A 17,974-nucleotide genomic window follows, 5' to 3' on the forward strand; every position below is an offset into this window, starting at 1 on the left:
AGGGAAAAATGGAAGATAGGTCCTGGAAAAGGAGGGCATCTGGGAGTATCAGCCCTTGCTGAAACCAGACAGTTTTATGGACCAGCCACCTCCTCTTTCTCTCGTCTCTCGTCTCTCCTCTCTCTCTCTCTCTCTCTCTGTGTGTGTGTGTGTGTGTGTGTGTGTGTGTGTGTGTGTGGTTTTATGAGAGTTTGTAAAGAGAAACTTCAGCTTTCCTTCCTCTAAAACAGCTTCTGGGGCAAAGAGGATTTTCCTCCCTGGCTTCCCTTCCCTCTCCGGAGCATGTGTGTGTATGCACTTGTGGAAATGACAGTTTGGAGCATGCACAAAAAAAGTTATTTCCAAGCTAGCAATGGGATTTGTCCTCATCTGTCTGAAACTCAAATTCACTTTCGACCCCATTTCTTGCTTAAGTAATGTGCTTTTAACCCCTTGTTGTGCTCTCTGTGTGATAAGCATTAGTGAATTTACTTGCTTTTCTGGGATGCCAACACTTTTAACAATTTTCAGGATGGAAGCACATAGGTCCCCATGTGAAAAAGTACCCAGTGGATATCTAAGGTTGAGTGAGTATTTGAACCCTGGTTTATCAGTATTCTTGTACAACACTCAAACCACTATACCATACTGGCTCTCTTTCAGTCAACAAACAATAGATTTTGAGAAGCATTCATGTACATTATCCAAAACATAACATTACTCATAATACATCAGCAATAGACCATGGCATACATATGCTGTCAGACTGTTATAATGCATCATATATAGAATGGCAAGAAACAGGCATCAAAAGACATGGGCAGGCTTTGTCCTTTTCAGAATACTTGTGGTATCTAATAAAATGCCCAAACATGCCTGCTGTATTTTGAAATGGTTATTTTAAATGCCACACCCCAGAAGTAATGCTTGCTAGTGTGTGAAAAGTGCTCCTGCTCATGTTACAGCCCTCAGGCAATTTAAACAACTTAACTGTGCAAACAGAGAGCTGTTATTCTCTTTAAAAATATTTCTGGTTTATGCAGGAGGACCTATAACACCTTAGAGCATAAATTTATTCTTATAAGCTAAATGTAAGCTTGAACTAGCCTGCTCCTGAGGGTTATAGTCCAGATGTGGGAAGAATTAAATAGCACTTAGAAATGTCAAAATTTTAGTATTCAGTAGAGAGGCTCAATTGCTAAGGGCTCAAACAGACATGCCAAATGAAATGGCATCCAGTCACTTTGGAGGCATGCTGTTTAAATGATGCATACCTCCAAACTAACCACAAGCTGCACCAAAGCCACACTCCAGTCCTTAGAACTGGAGCACAAAGGAGCTGGCATAGTCTGATAGCTTTTTGTGGCTTCCTTTTGCACCCTCAAAAGTCTGGATCGGGGCTGCGGCATGAGGTTGCCACAGCCCTGATCTAGCCCAAAAAGGCAGTCTTCAGGGCAGTCTGTAGAGCCCCCCCCCCCCCAAGTCTAGAAAAGCTTATGCCACAGATTTCTTTCTCTCAGTCATTTTCAAAGGTGTGACAATACCCCTTTGCATCATTGTTGTGACTACTGTATCATCTTATATTGTATAGTAGGCTTGGACCTGGGCAGTCAAGAAAGCAATTCACTTATCCTTTTCTTTAAAAATGAAAAATAAATAAAGAATTAAATTAAATCCCCAGGTGTATTGCTTATACAACCAGAGCAGCAAACAATTATAAACTCATGGGGTAGCAGAAAAGTGAATGGAAGATTCATTCAGATTCTCCTGAGATAAAAAAGGTGGGATACAGGAGATAAAATGACAAACCAAGGACAGGTCAAGTGCAACTCACGACTGCAGGGAATCAGAACCAGAGTTGGAAAGTTACATTTATTTTTTCCCCATGATTCATTACAGCAATTAAAAAGAAATTAATTCTCATCGCAGTGTCAAAAAAGTAGTTCATTGCATTAGTTGAAGCTTTCCTAGTCCTTAAAGAAAACTTTGAATGATTACTAAATAGCATAGAACTTGAAGAATGTCAAATTGCCTCTATATGTTACTTCAAAAATGACTTTAAAAGTCGTGGAATTTAATTTTACTTGAAACCTATTATGGCATTGTGTGTGTGTGTGTGTGTGTGTGTGTGTTGTATGTCTTCAAGTTCTTTCCTGAAACCTGTTACATTCAAGCTATTTTCAGTCCAGCAAGTGGCTTTACTTCTTCTATAGAGAAAGTGACTTAAACAATATGTAGCGAGATCTTGTAGCACCTTTGAGACTAACTGAAAGAAAGAAGTTGGCAGCATGAGCTTTCATAGACCTCAGTCTACTTCCTCAGCTTGAGGAAGTAGACTGAAGTCTATGAAAGCTCATGCTGCCAACTTCTTTCTTTCAGTTAGTCTCAAAGGTGCTACGAGATCTCTCTACATACTGATTCTACAGACTAACATAGATGCCAGCCACAGATGCAGGCAAAACATCAGGAAGAAAATCTTCTAGAACATGGCCACATAGCCCAAAAAAACCCAACAAAAACTATAGTATATCTTTGAGAAGACTGCTTAAATTCTGCCTCCAAAGGACATTTTTAAGCCTGATTAGATTTACAGTGTAGAAACTGAAGCAGTTCTGCATGGAGAGGCTAGGGAACACTATCACAAGTAATGCAATGCTCAGCTGGGGCAGAACACCTGTCCCTCTGCATAATGCAGGGCAAAAATAGCCTCAGTAGAGATGATTGGATGGTGGATAATGAGGAGATAACGAAGGAGCGGACCATTGCAGAAAATGTGCAAGAGATAAAGTGACTGCCTCTTCTTTAAATACCTTGGATAGTTGAAAGATGTAGGCCCCATCATCTCGGGTGGATGGCACGTGACATGCCTGGGCAATGATGTACAGAAGAACAGGAAAAAATCTCTAGAGCAAGGGGCAGCTCTACAGATGAGAAATATTTTAAGTCTCCAAGTGAATTAAAGTTACATGTTGGATTAAACAAATCTGAGCTGCACCAAATTATTCATCCATGTGGGAGTGAGGACATAGAATGTAAACTGCTAAAGGCATACTCTTTAAACTGTAACCTGTGCAGTGTGACTCACCATCACTGTACCTTGTGTCATTCAATAAATGAGTCTTTTGAAAACCTAACCACTGTGAATGGGCTGTGAGTCCTCAAAGCTGCAATAAAATGATGGTTCTGCCTACAGAGCTCTTGAGAACAGATGTCAAGAATCTGTTCCTATCACCTTTTTGGCCTTGATAAAATGAGATTTTAAAAGCCTGATTGTGGTTTTGCTACATCATACTTGTAAGATCCTAGAGTCTGCTACATAAAAGTGTGTGTGTGCACATAAAATTTGATTTGCAGAGATTATAGATTTTATTTGTATTTTTATATGTCACTGAGGGCCCATTCACATTACAAAAAAAATCGGTTCTGAAACCGATTCAATCACGTGAAGTTCCTACTCACCCCGAATCTCACACAAGCGAATCCGGGGCTTGCACACCCGTTCCGTGTTAAATGGCCCCTAGCGCGGTGTTTTTGAAATCGGCGCAAATACCATTTCTTTTGGAAAACCCCGGGTCCTGGGAATGAGAACTTGGCCTCGATCACGATCGAGGCAAATTGAGGGAGGGATTTAGGTCAGAGGGTGGGCAAAGGGCAAGGCATTTCCTCCCCTCATCGGAGGGGAGGGGGAGGAGGAAAGAGCCCTGGGAAGAAGAGAGCAAGGGAAGGCATTCTTTAGGAGCCTCTTTTCCCTGCATCCCCTGCCCAAAGCCCTCTGTCGCTGGGCATTCCTTCCCTTGCAGGAGCTAAAAATTCAGGTCACGAACGGAGCTCATGTCAGGCAACCCCCCCCCCCCCTTTTCAAATTAAAACAATTTTTTTGGAGCAAATATGCGCATTGAATACATTATGTTTGTATTCCAGAGGCAGATGGAGCTGGGCTTGCACTTTATATCCTTGGATCTCCTTCCTTCTGCAGAGGGGGAAGCTACAAATGTTGCAAACAATCAATGTTACATTTTTAACAATTTTTTTGGAGCGAATATGCGCATGGTTTGTCTTCTTGAGCAGATACAGCAAGGGAAGCAAAGGGAAAGCTAATGTTGCTTTTAAAAGCATAAAAAAAAATGCATGGCAATCCCATCCTTTGCCTGGGACAGGGGCAGATCTGACCCCAAAGCCCACAGGTTTATAAAAAAAAAAGAGAGAGAGAGAGGCATCTCTCTCCCTGCTTCAGCCGCTGAAACCCCTGTGCCTGGCTCTTTAAAAAGGGAGGACACTTTCCCCGATGCCCTGCAAACGTCACCATGACGATAGCTTGATTGGCAGCAGCCACCTCGCCAGCAGACACAGAATGCATTCGATTTCTAATTTGCAGGTCAAAATGCATTCGATTTCAAATTTGTAGTGGGCACTTGCTAACGGAGCGATTCGGGGGAGGGGCATCCGGATCAGCCCAGTTCCTTCCAGGTCTTTTAGACCAGTATGAATGGGGCCTGAGAGAGTTGTTGGCTATAGAGCGAATAATAGTTCTTTAAAACTCAAACATTTAATAGAGTTTCTTGTGTTGCTTTTGTTTGCAGCTGCTGTTCATATGTCATGCTATTTAGTTTGGTAACCCAATAATCTTTGTGATAGTCAGATGACGTTTTTACAGTATGCGTACGTACAAAAGGCCTTGAAATTACACTTTTCTTCATTTAGCCTACATTTTCCTGTGAATAAGTGTGTGTGTATGTATGTGTGTGTGTGTGTGTGAGAGAGAGACTATAGAGCTGTACAGATTGGTTGTATCCAGCCGCCTCTTGCTCCAGAAGCAGGCCGCAGCCTGTGCACAGAGCAAACACGAGCCCTGAAAAGGATCTCCTTTTTGCGCCATAGAAGGCGTGTCATAAGCACCATGGTATGGCGTTATGATGCCCCTTCTGCACAGCACTGTTTGGGTGCTGTGCAGAAGGGACATCATCATGGCACGCATCATCTGGATGGATTCACACCATAATGGTGCCCCGGCTGAGAAAGAAGGGCTTGGAGCATGTGAACGCTCAACACTACTGCGCATCTAGGTCGGCATAAACTGCCAGTCTGTTGAGCTTCTATATTGCATAGATGTGTGTTTTCTAGCAGCCCAGGATTTAAAATAATAGCAAGAAATATGGAGGCAATGAGGAACATTATATCTGCTGTGAAAGAGCTCACCATGGTTCGGAAGTAGGGCTGCCATAATTGTCCACTTTTACCAGGGACAAAATGTAGGACAAATTCAAGACCAAACTGTAGGGCAACTGCAGGACAAAACTCAGCTCAAAATGTAGGACATTTAAGGTCCACCATTTTTCTTCAATGTCCTACATTTTGGGCTGAGTTTTGTCCTGCAGTTGTCTTACAGTTTGGTCTTGAATTTGTTCCACATTTTGTCCCTGGTAAAAGTGGACAATTATGGCAACCCTATTCGGAAGAGAATAATAATCTTTTGTTTTATGGGGGGAGGGGGGAAGAAATGAAAAAAATCAACAATATAGTATTGTTTTGGATAAGCAAGGCATGATTTTAATAGTGCTGGAGTGAAGCAAAATCATTTAAGTGGAAAGATGGATTAAGCAGAAGTAAAAAGCTATTTTGGAATTTAGCTATTTATAACTGAATATCCAGCCAAACAATGATTTCTTGATGAGGTGCATTTGTGGAAAAAATAGGCAGGCAGAGTTTTACAAGTGTGCAGGATTCCAAGTTGTTAGTGTTTGTGAGGATCCTCTTTGTTACAGTAATTGCAGCAATGAGACTCACTGGCAACCCGAATACCAACCAAATAGAGGGATATTGTAGCCTGGATAAACCATACAGTCTCCTGGGAAGGTAAGATCAGAATCTAGAAACTTCTAAGTTGGGTCCATCATTACAGCTTCAAGCAGAGAATACAGAGGAGGGGAAACTTTTGCCCACCAGATCTTCTGAGTGTCAATTCCTATAATCTCTTCAACTTAGCCTTAATGGATGGAACTAGTGAGGATCATCAACCCACCTTTGGAGGAACAAATGCTGTCTGTGTAATGCTACAAATCAAGACAGATACTTAAGCTTTTCCTCATTATTTGCTCCAGAAGGAGCAGAAGGAAGCATGGCAGGCTGACAAAATGGATGGAGATGGCATCAACTGGACCACGCGCTACCAATATCACAATAAATTTTGATTGCATAACTAAAGCTTCAGTGGGAAGCAGTTACGCTCACTGTTCCAAAATAGCTAAAGATTTTGTTCACAGATTACATTAGCATGGGCTGACATAGATTTCTCTCTCTCATTACTGAATGACCCTTGATTAGGTTCCTTGGGACATCCATTTGCTCAGGTGGCTTTTCCTTTCAAAAGAGAAGCAAAGCAAAACAAACACATGAACAGCAGTATCTAATTGTAATTTAACTAGGCGCCATGTCTTCTTGCTTGTTTTTGTTTCCTCCGTGCCAATCTGTGTGTCAATAATTAGAGCACTTATTGAAAAACAAGCTGCTTCTCATTTCTTTGCAGCAAGGCTGAGCATACAGGGCAGCAGAGCTCTTTTTCTGTTTCTTGCGAGGGTGAAGCTGCACTGTATCCATCTGGTAAACACTCTGTCTACCCACTCAAGGGGTGTGGTGGATATTGCCTATCTGTATAACAACTTGGTAGTGCAAGTGGGTCAGGTAACCCAAAACAAGTAGCTTCCACCCCTTTGAGGAGACTAGTAAAAGTCTAGCCTTTAAGTAAACATTTCCCTTTCCTATGGAGTGAGCATCCTTTGTCATGTGGTGTCTCAGCCGTTTCCTGGTACAGCTGTTCTAGGCAAACTTTTCACTTTATCTCCCTCCAGTTGTCACACTGGCCACTTCATCATGGAGACAACTATTGCTACAATCTTGGATGTCAGCAGGGTCTAGTGAAATAAAAATCTGCCCTTCTGAGAACCCTGGTCATACTCTTCAATAATTCAGTTATTGTTTCAAGCAGGATTTGGCATAGTGCAGAATCTCATGCTATTCAACTGTCCTGAATTGGCAGGGACAGTCTCAGTTCATCATCTGTCTTCCCACCTTTTGCATTGCTTTTAAAGTACTCCAGTTTCTCTTTCTTCCTTTCATTTGCCCCTTTTGTCTTTAGCTTCAGTTGCTGCAAACTGAGTTCAAAGTCCAAAAGCAGTTTACACTCAATCAACTTGGCATGGAGGAGAGAAGAGGAAGGGGGAAAGAATCTTGCTCTTCCCAGTAAGGTTCAAGGAAAAGCAAACTCCTGCAACCTCTCTCTTCGGGGCAATACAGACCACCCCTTTCAGGGCAGTCTGTAGGTGCCCTGCAGCATTGCCATAGCATCCAAACCATCCAGCAACACTGTGGGCCAAAAAAGGAGCTGCCTAGAGCGGCTCATTTTTGTGATGTTGTAAGGGCCCTTTCAACATTTCTTCCTTTGCATGACATGTGGGCACTGCCAACGCTCACATGTCATGCATACGCCCCCGTGTGGGCGGGGTGGCATTATAATGGTTCTGCCTGCACGTGGTAGGGCTCGGGACCGTGCAATTGGTGTGTGGTCCCAAGCCCTACTATGGCCATCAGGATGTCGCATCCTGGCGGTGTGTACCGGGCCAATGTTTATGTTTTCTTCCTCATTATTGCAATCTTGAGTACACTTGGCGACATATGTCCTGATTTTCATTGTGAAATACCAGAAGGTATGCAATCTATTTTTGTTGCCCTGGAATACATGAAAAATTACTCACAAAGAATGCTCTGGCCATGTACAGAGAGCACACCTTCATCTTATATATGGACAGAGAATTCATGTACTGTATGTAGAAACTTAAGTTAAGCAACAGCTTGTAGCATTCAGGTGTTTTATTTTTAAATAACTATTTCAGCTATTTAACTGATACAGTAAAGAATCCCTTTTAAAAAATTCAATAACATTAACACTAACTTTTCTCTGCCTCAGAACTTTTTGAGTTCTGAAAAAATAACTAGCCAGAAACTTATTCAGCTAAACTCTCCCTCTTTCTGCTGCCAAAATTCAAGATGATGCATTCATTTCTCTCCAAACAGGTGGGTGTGGCTTTCATAATGGATTTTTAATTGAAAGCTAGTCTAGCAGGCAGCCAGTTACCAGAAACAAAACTCCATTTCCACTATCATCAGGAAAGCTAAACACAGGGAACTAGAGATAGGAATCTAAAAAGTAATTAGTTAGAGCTAGAGTTCCAATTGCAATACTAAAAGCAAAGAGTTGGAATGACTACTGATGAAAGTTAAAGAAGAAAAGAATGGTTACAGTTTTACATCAAGGAAATAAAAAAATAGCAGCCACCAATTGCCATAAATTGAAAATGTTTATGTACATCAAAAACGTCAACATTGTTAAAGACTTTCTATATCTTGAATTAGTCTTTAATCAAAACAGACACTTCAGCCAATAAATCAGAAGATGATTAAGGAGCTTATCCCATGGCATTTTAATTTGGTTTACCTCTTTCCAGATTAAATCTTAATTCAGGCAGCATCCTGATCTTATCCAATGTCTTTTGTCGCCTAATTTGCCGTCCAAATACATCCCGGATCCATTCTCACTTCCAGAGCCACTTCTCTCAGCTCTTTTCGGATCTAGGAGTCTTCTGGCTTGAGAAAATGGCACAAAATACCAAAGGACGTTTCCACACAGGGCACAGAAGTAGGGTCAGTTTGCATTGGTTGATGTGTATTCGCGTTATATCGCATTGGTGTTCCACACCTGTGAGCTCAGAATACGTATTGACCAATGCAATATAACGTGAATACGCTTTGGCCAATGTGTATTCACAGCGGGGTTCCGAACTGAAGGCAGCCGGCTCCTCCGTTTTGCCAGTGCGCAAAATTAGTGGATCGGCGGGATCTGTATTGATGGCCAGTGCGAAACCTCTGCTGCTTTGGCTGGTGTGTACATCCAATCTGCTGGTTCTCCTGAAGACCACCGGGTTACAAATTTCCCATGATGCTGCGCTGGAATTTCCCCCATCTCCTTCCGTTGGCCCTTTCCCCTTTCAGGACAACCGCCGGGGCTGGGGAGTGATTTTTCCACTGAACGAGATAAAGCAGAAACCTTTTGTGTCGGGGTGTGTGTGTGTATATGTATATATGTGTATATATGTTTATGTATGTGTGTGTATACACACACACACACACAGGTGTGTGTAAGCATATACATGCAGCATTACACTTTCGGCTGCTCCACAGTTTGTGTGTGTGTGTGTGTGTGTGTGTGTGTGTATGTATGTGTATATATATATATATATATATACACATACACACACACACACAAAGATGTGTGTGTAAGCATATACATGTAGCATTACACTTTCGGCTGCTCCACAGTTTTTGTGTGTGTGTGTGTGTGTGTGTGTGTGTGTGTACACACACACACACACACACACATATATGTATATGTATATGTTTGTATATACACACACACACACACAAAGATGTGTTTGTAAGCATATACATGCAGCATTACACTTTCGGCTGCTCTACAGTTTGTGTATGTATATATATGTGTGTGTGTGTGTGTGTATGTATATGTATGTATACACACACACACAAAGATGTGTGTGTAAGCATATACATGCAGCATTACACTTTCGGCTGCTCCACAGTTTTTGTGTGTGTGTGTGTGTGTGTGTGTGTGTGTGTATACACACACACACACACACACACAAAGATGTGTGTGTAAGCATATACATGCAGCATTACACTTTCGGCTGCTCCACAGTTTGTGTGTGTGTGTATATATGTATATATGTGTGTGTGTGTGTATGTATATGTATACACACACACACACACACACACACAGCTGTGTGTGTACACATATAAATATGGCTTCACACTTTTGGCAGTACCACTATGTGTATATGTGTGTATATCTATGTGTGTGTGTGTATAAACACTCATACAGACAAATGTGTGTGTACACATAAAAAAGGCATCTCACTTGCTCTACCAGAATTATTGGGAGCTTTTTGATAGGTTTTTCTATTAGTGCAGTGGTTCTCAACCTTTGGGCCTCCAGATGTTTTGGACTTCAATTCCCAGAAGTCCCAGTCAGTATGCTCATTGTTCAGGAATTCTGGGAGTTGAAATCTCAAAAATCTAGACCAAAGGTTGAGAACCACTGTATTAGTGGCAAGGTGCAAGACAAGGCAGTGATGAGAGGAAGATGGCATCATGTGACAGATATCACCAAAGTCTTTATTATCAAACTTTTATGTTGGATTAAAAATCCAATGTCTTCCTCAGCAGGTGGTGAACTCTCCTTTGTTGGATGTTCTTAAGCAGCACTTGGAAGGCCACCTCTTAGTGACGTTTAGCTGAGGATCCCTGAACTGGCAGGACTCTATGATTCCATGATTTTATGATAAGAAGGTAAGCCTCATTGATACAAAACTCAGTTGGTGCATGATAGAACACAACTTCGCATAGTGCATTTTTCTCACATATTGGACTGAATCTCACCTCCACATAGGAAAAAAAGCCAGCATTTTTTGAATTGCATCTGTGGCAAAGTTAAGCGAAGACAAGCATGACACAGAATGTACTCACTGAGAGTGACAAGGCATAGGTCACTCTGACAACCCTCCAAGAACTCAAAGATTAGAAATACTAGGAGTGCTTATAATTAAGCTCCTGAAAAACTGATATCAGAAGTGACTGTAAAGCAAATCCCCAGATAACAATGGACAGCAGGTCCAAATGGCTGCATTTGACTGACTTATTTCAAATAAATAAATATCAAAGAATTGGATTGTATGCTTGCTTCTACTTTGTTAACATATTTCTGTGGCCCAGTATTATATTTTTTGAAAAGGAAAGGAGGGGAAAAGAAAGTACTGGATTAATTTTATAACTCTTCCCAAATATTTGCTATCTTGACACACGGTTCCCACATAGTTATTGAATATGCTGGATTCCTTTTTGCTTATTTTCTTTGGTTTTTATCTTTAGTTTAAGTAACTGTTATTTTGATTTCTTACCTTGCTTAAACAAAGGATTTAGGACAATACAAGGGCCTCTTGCTTTAACCTCACACAGATCTTGTAGACAAATTATTCTGAGAGGCAGGCCAAAACATTTGGGGTGGCTTCTCACTTGACTGCCATATAGGGAAATATGCAATTGCAAGGTTATACTATGAAACTATTTTGAAACCAACTCAATGCTTAGGACTTTCCTCAAAAGCATGCTTCCCTCAAATACTGTTTTCTGTGCATTAATATTTCTGCATTGAAATGCTGTTTTGCATGCAGAAGATGTTATTTTCTGTGCAAATCAACCATGTGTGAATTTTATGCAGAGAAAATCCTTAATTGCAGCATGTTCTAAGCAAACACAGCATTTATGGTACAGGAATTAATATTTTTTCATTGAAATATTATTAACTAAACCGAAAATGCTGTTTCCTAAGCAGAAAATGTCATTTACTATACAAAACAACCACATGCAAATTTTGTACCAAGTAAGTCCTAAACTGCAAAGACTCTAATCCAGGGGTAGGCAACCTTTTTGAGCCAGGGGCCAGGTTGCTGTCCCTCAGACAACTGGGGGGCCGAAGCCAAAAAATAAATAAAGAATTTTTTAAAAAATTAAATATATAAATAAACCAGGACAAATGTAGGACAAAATTTTCAAATGGAAGACACTTTTTTTAAAAAAATGGAGGACACGCGAAAAAATTTGCTGATTTTTTTACAAAATGTTAATATAAATGCATGTTTCTGAGGCTTCTATAGACAATTGCCCCCCAAAGGCCCCGGTGGCAATTGGCGGCAGGACCAGGCTGGGGCCGGTCCCAAGGCCTTGCCGGGCCGCATCCGGCCCGCGGGCCGCAGATTGCCTACCCCTGCTCTAATCAGTTCAGGATTCTTCTCATCTGAGTTTTTCAATGCTTGAAAGATATGCTTTCCCAACATCTCCTTAGTATTTTCAAATATCCTTTCCATCCCTACTGCTGTGTCCTAGGGAGGGATAATGAAGGTGCACTTCAACAATTGAAAGGTCACAAACGACTCTGGTCCAAAACACACTGCAGAAATGATTCAGTTTGACACTGCTTTAACTTCCTTGGCTCAATGCTAGAGAATCCTGGGAGCTGTAGTTTTGTGAGACATTTAGCCTTCTCTGTCAGAGAGCTCTGGTGCCTCAATAAACTACAGTCCCCAAGATTCCACAGCACTGAGCCAGGACAGTTATAGCAGGCTCAAACTTGATGATTTCTGCAATGTGTTTTGGAGCTCTGCCTGTGCTAGAAATAACACAGCAACTTCAGCTATCAAAGAAAGGTTGATAAAAAAACCATTAGGTGCAGTTGCACAGAGGCCTTACCAAAGTTGTATAATTGAACAGAGAAAAGGTTTTGTATCTCTATATCAAAAACAAATCCAATATATCAAATTGGTGTTCATAGCAGTCCCTGGAAAAGTTCATTTTCTTGACAACTCCCAGAACCCTTAACCAAACTCTGGTTCAAGCAACATCAAGTTCATTTTAGAATGTCTATGTGTTCAGTTATATATAGATACCTGAAAATTAGGCATCCTATTCATATTAAACAATTGTAGCACTATGATTCCAACATAATGCTGCATTTTAAATGCATCCTATGGTTGCATCCTATGGAATCCTGGGGCTTGTAGTTTGATGAGGCACTAGAGCTGTCTGACTGAGAATTCTAAACATCCCTTCCTAAATGATAAATCCCAACATACCATAGGAAGTTGCCATGGCACTTAAAGCAGAACCATAGTGCTATAACTGCAAAAGAGCCCTTAGAATGCACTCACCCATTCATGATACCTAACCCCCCTAAATAACAGAGTTATTAAATAACTGTGTCATTCACAGTCTCTCTTTTGCACTGGAGATCTATCAAGTGTCCAGAGAGAGCTAAGCTATTATCTTTGGGGAATATTTCCAGCTGCTCCATTCTGCCCACATTGGCTCTATTTTGTGTTGCCTCAGAAACCGAAACTATCGAGACACTGGGATTGAGAAACCAAAACAGGAAGTTAACACAGATTGCCATAAAAGGGCCACTCAGGGCGTGGAGTACCATGTTGAAACTAAAAATATACAGCGATATGGAGCTGCCTTCTATTTTCAAGTTGGCCCAGTTCCCACCTTCAACACTTCGAAGGCACTGAATATAATCTCTTACTTTTGGCATTTGGCAAGGAAGCATTTTGTTTCCTCCCTGTAAAACCTTGCATAACAGTACAGTAGCTACCACATATGGAAAATAACATCTTGCTTTTATACAGAAAAGTGCAAGCTTTAGAGAAGTATCACGGAGAGACAACCCTTTGGAGGTACAATGGAAAGAGCTTCCTTCTCTTTATCCCATCTTGCATTCTCTTTCTCAGCTCTGCCCATTTCCCCTGAAATTTTGCTGCTTTTATTCCTGCTAAATACAAAGTCCTGTAAAACCTGGAAACTTGCATACTGCTACATTGGCACAATATATTATTATTTTACCTTTATTAAATTTGTTGTTGTTGTGTGCCTTCAAGAAATGTATGACTTATGATATTAAGGCAATCACAGGGTTTCCTGGGGTCTAGAGTTTGTGACTCACCCATTAGCACACCCAAGGTCACCCAAGGATTTTCTATGGCCAAGTGGGGAACTGAATCCTGATTTCCACAGTCCTAATTGAATGTTCAAACTACTAAAACACACTGGTTCTTTTATTAAAATTATAGGATTCAAATTGCAAGGAAAGCAATTCCACCTCAGCATTAGGAAGAACTTCACCCTAAGAGCATTTGATATAGAATAGACTACCTTGGTGGGTAGAGCAGTCTCCATTTTTGGAGCGCTTTGAAAAGATTGGATGACCACCTTTCAGGAGTGCTTTAATTGTGTATTCCAGTATGGCAGGGGATTGGAGTAGATGGCCCTTGCCCAGTTCTAAGATTACCCCATCTCTCTTACACACACACACACACACACACACACACACACACACACACACACTTAGAAGATTAAACAAATCCATGGGGCTCAACAGACGGGCAGCTCCGCACCATCTGTCTTTGCCCCGAGTCAGTGCTGCATACTGACACGCTGCCCCAAAGAATCTGGCTAGAGCAGTTTCTTTTTTGCAGCACTGCAAACAGGAAAGGTGCCACTATGACACCACCTCCTGCCAGCATCTGGACACTGCGTGGTGCTTACATTATCATGGCGGCCTCCTGCCACTTCCTGCCAGTGTCTGGACACTGCGTGGCGCTTGCATCATCATGGTGGCCACCTTGTGGATGTGAGGCCCCCATGATGGTGCTAGGGTTCAGGAGCATGTGGTTGCTGCACGCTCCTGAACCCCAATTTTGGCCCAATGATGGTGCTTTCTGCCCATCTGTACCAGGCCTATGAGTCTATGAAAGCAGTAAGTTCATCTGGAGAGGCACTTCTCTCTGTCTTCTAGCCTCCCAGGCTTGTTTGATAGGATCAAAGGAAGACCTTCTTGGTGGCTACTCCCAGACTTTGAAAATCTCTCCCTAGAGAGACTTGCATTTCCCCCCATCCTTAGTCTCCTTTTAATGACAGGTCGAAATATTTCTGTGCTGTCAAGAGTTTACCAACTAACTAGCATTGGGCGTTTAATGCTGTGCAATTCTGTTTTGAGGTTAATATATAGACTTTTAATGCATTTTGATATTTTTTAAATGTTTAGTGTATTCATAAATTGTTTATGCTTTTGTATACTTTTTAATGTGTATTGTTTTAAATATGGCATTAACTACCTTGAGTCCCAGTATTGGGAGTAAGGTGGGATAAAAATGAATGAAATAAATACAAGTCAGAACACACAGAAAAGTCAAAACATACCCATAAGAGGTGCTTAATAGTTTATAGTTTTTGTGACAGCAGTTCCTAAAGCAATAGTGCCCTTTCTCCCTCGTTTTCTCTTCAAAATGGCAAGCAAACCTTTTTCTCTGTATCCTTTGTCTTTTGAAATCAACACAGCAAACTAGATTGCTGTCTCAGTATAGTGAGCAACCTAACTTAGATAATCAGAAGAAACATCTCAGCTACAGTCCAAATTGATCATTCTGAGTAGATCAGTGGAACTGCATTAGTTAGAGGGAAGAAGAGCTCAGGAATCCAAGACAGGAAAGAAGGCTTGTGGAAACAGTGCCAGGAGGGGAGAAGTGTGGGAAAAAGAATATTGTTGACAAAGGGCGTGGGGCCTGCTGGCCAGCTAAGCTGTTTTGTTGAATTTCAGAGGAAGAAGGTGACACAGATGTTAATGATAATCGGGATCCCCTTTGCTTTGGAGAGGGAAAGGGGAAAGGAAGAGCACACTGTGGTGGACGTCCAAGAGTGATGCTGCTGCTATCATTATGCCTTTTATCCCCCTCCCCACTTCCAATTCTATTTAAAGGCAGTGTAGGAGCCAAGGAGAAGCTCAGCATAAACACCCCACAGATCAGGGTAGTACCAGGTGTCAGCTCGCCCTGCAAAGTCACTGAAATGTCAAGGATTGTTTTTCCCTCTACTCCCTTGCTTCCCACTGACTGGGAACTGCCAATGTTTATTTAAAAGATATCCCTTGTATTTGGCAGGGATGCCAGCAGGGCAGACGTTAATGGATTATTATTTGGAGCTGGCTGTCTGCCAAGGAGACAGGGATAACTCAGTTTTGCTGTCTAAAGCCTCTGCCATTAAGCTTGAGAACTGAAGAGGGGGACAGTCCAGCCATCTTGTTTTTATTCCTGGGCTGAGAAGGCTTTCAAACATGTAGTCTCTCTTTTGTGTTATATCTAATTGATTCATGTTTGTACAGGAGAAGTGAAAAGAGGAGAACTTGGATGTGGGTGCAAGGTTGCAATGCAACCATGTTTCTAGTTGGTTGGTTGGTTGCTTTACTTTTAATAGAAAGCACTGTTATGATGGTGACAAGAGCAACTTTTCATAGACATTTTGCTAGATAAGGCTTGCTCAGATACCAGCTGAAGTATGTGGCAGGTTCATCAGTAATTTCATACATATCTTTCATGTACCCCTTAGGTCTATAATGCAGAAAATATCAGCTCTGGAACACACTTGTGAAATTCTAGCCAGGATACGTCAGTTTATCAGCGCTAAAGCCAGCATATTGATTGGTCTTCATAACTGCTCAGGATAGATAGCTAGAGGCTAGAGGGGGTTGCCATTACTACTTGGGTTCTACTTCTGCAGAATCAAAAATTCCCCTTCCTTCCTGCAGCTCCCCTGGACCCCCAAAACCTGCTCCAGAAGGCTTGGAAACTTACTAGGTATTTGAGACCCCAGCGGTATGCACCAGAAGGAAAAGAAGTCCCAGTTCTATTACTTTTGAATATCACGAGTATACTACTCTGTTGGATCTTTGTCATAAGTTGCAACCTTATAACAATCTCCCATTCAGCAGTGTCCCTGTCCTGGATGTCACTCAGTGTGTGTGTGTCTGTGTATGTATGTACTCCAAGCCCTCTCCCTCAGTGCCTCTGTGGCATACTAATTATAATGATGTGGCGGCAGCAAGGTGGGGGTGGCCTTCTCCCTCAGTGCTTCTGCCTTGTCCAGTTCACGAGTAGGACAGCATAGTGGCAGCAAGGTGGAGGAGGGCCCAGCTTTCTCCTTCAGTGTTACATCGTCCTACTCATGGCAGCAGTGAAGGGTGCAGGAGGAGACTGAATGTGTGTCACCCCTCTTCTGGGGTGTCACCCGGTGCAGGTCACACACCCCACACCCCTTGAATGACTCCACTGCTCCCATACCAACCAGCCAAGTTTGCCAGTTCTAGGAAGCTCCAGACCCATCTGAGAAATAGGATACACTACAACCCATAACTGGAACAATGACAAAAGATTCTGGCCAGGCAAAATAGGCCCAAGTTCCTTTCCCATGAGTAGGAAAAGACTAGTAGCAATAGTTTCAATACTTGTTGTGCAGTGGCCATATAGTTTCCCATCAGATATGCCTGTGATTTGCTAGGGCTTAATTGCTTGAACTAGTACAAGGGGAAGATAGTATCAGCTTAGAGTGATTGTGGATTTGTATTGTGTTAGATACAGACTAAGTGATTTGGGAAGTTATGTCAAGGATATCATTGTATTTGCCATGCCTGAAGGGTAGCTGATGATTTTGGAGGCCATCTGCAAGCTTTGCATCATATATTGATGACTCTTAGGAGCTTAAAAATACCCTCAGCCTCACATTTCTTTCCTCTGAAATATTAACATTTCTACAGCCTATGGTTTACATGCTGGGATAGTCTAGGTTTACTTCCATGAACAGGGAAATATATCCAGTACATGTTTGGAGCATTGTTTTATTTTACACAGGACTGAGTTCTAGTGACCCTGACAGCAGGTTGAGCATTAACATCCAAACATATTGTTGCTTCAAAGTAATCCTTGCCACATTCTACCAGTACTCTTAAGCATGGGGATCCCCCTAGAAACCCCAGAACATTATTTGATAATGTCAAAAAGATGAAACAAATGGAATGTAGTTTCTCATGTCTGAGGTATTTTTAGATTGACCTTGTTCACTTTTGACCTTCTCCTCTACAAAGCCTTTTCACAGAAATACAAACATGCATACACAGAGACAGAAAAAACCCTGCTATTGTGCTCCATAACTGTATTTTTTGTATGTATGTACAGTATGTACGTTCTTTGGGAGTTAACTTTCTCTTTAGTCCATCAGGATCTGCACACCATAATTAAGGTGCTTAGAAAACAATTTAGTAAAAGCCAGGAGCTGCAACACGGTAACAATTTACTGCCATGATTGAAAGCCTCAAAAGATTGGGGTGGAATTTTACTAAGTAGTAATTTTATCAGTCCTGCCAAAAAAAAAAAAAAGAAAGAAAAAGAAAAAAGGAAAAAGAAAAAAGGAAAAAAAAGAAAATAAACTTTGGATTTGTTGAAGAAGTTAACTAGTCAGTAATGAAATGTAGGCCCTATACAGAAAGGTCAAA

Source organism: Sceloporus occidentalis, unplaced genomic scaffold (genome assembly GCF_023333645.1).
Source record: "Sceloporus occidentalis isolate IW3139 unplaced genomic scaffold, rSceOcc1.0.p SCAF_3, whole genome shotgun sequence".
In the NCBI taxonomy this organism is placed as follows: domain Eukaryota; kingdom Metazoa; phylum Chordata; class Lepidosauria; order Squamata; family Phrynosomatidae; genus Sceloporus; species Sceloporus occidentalis.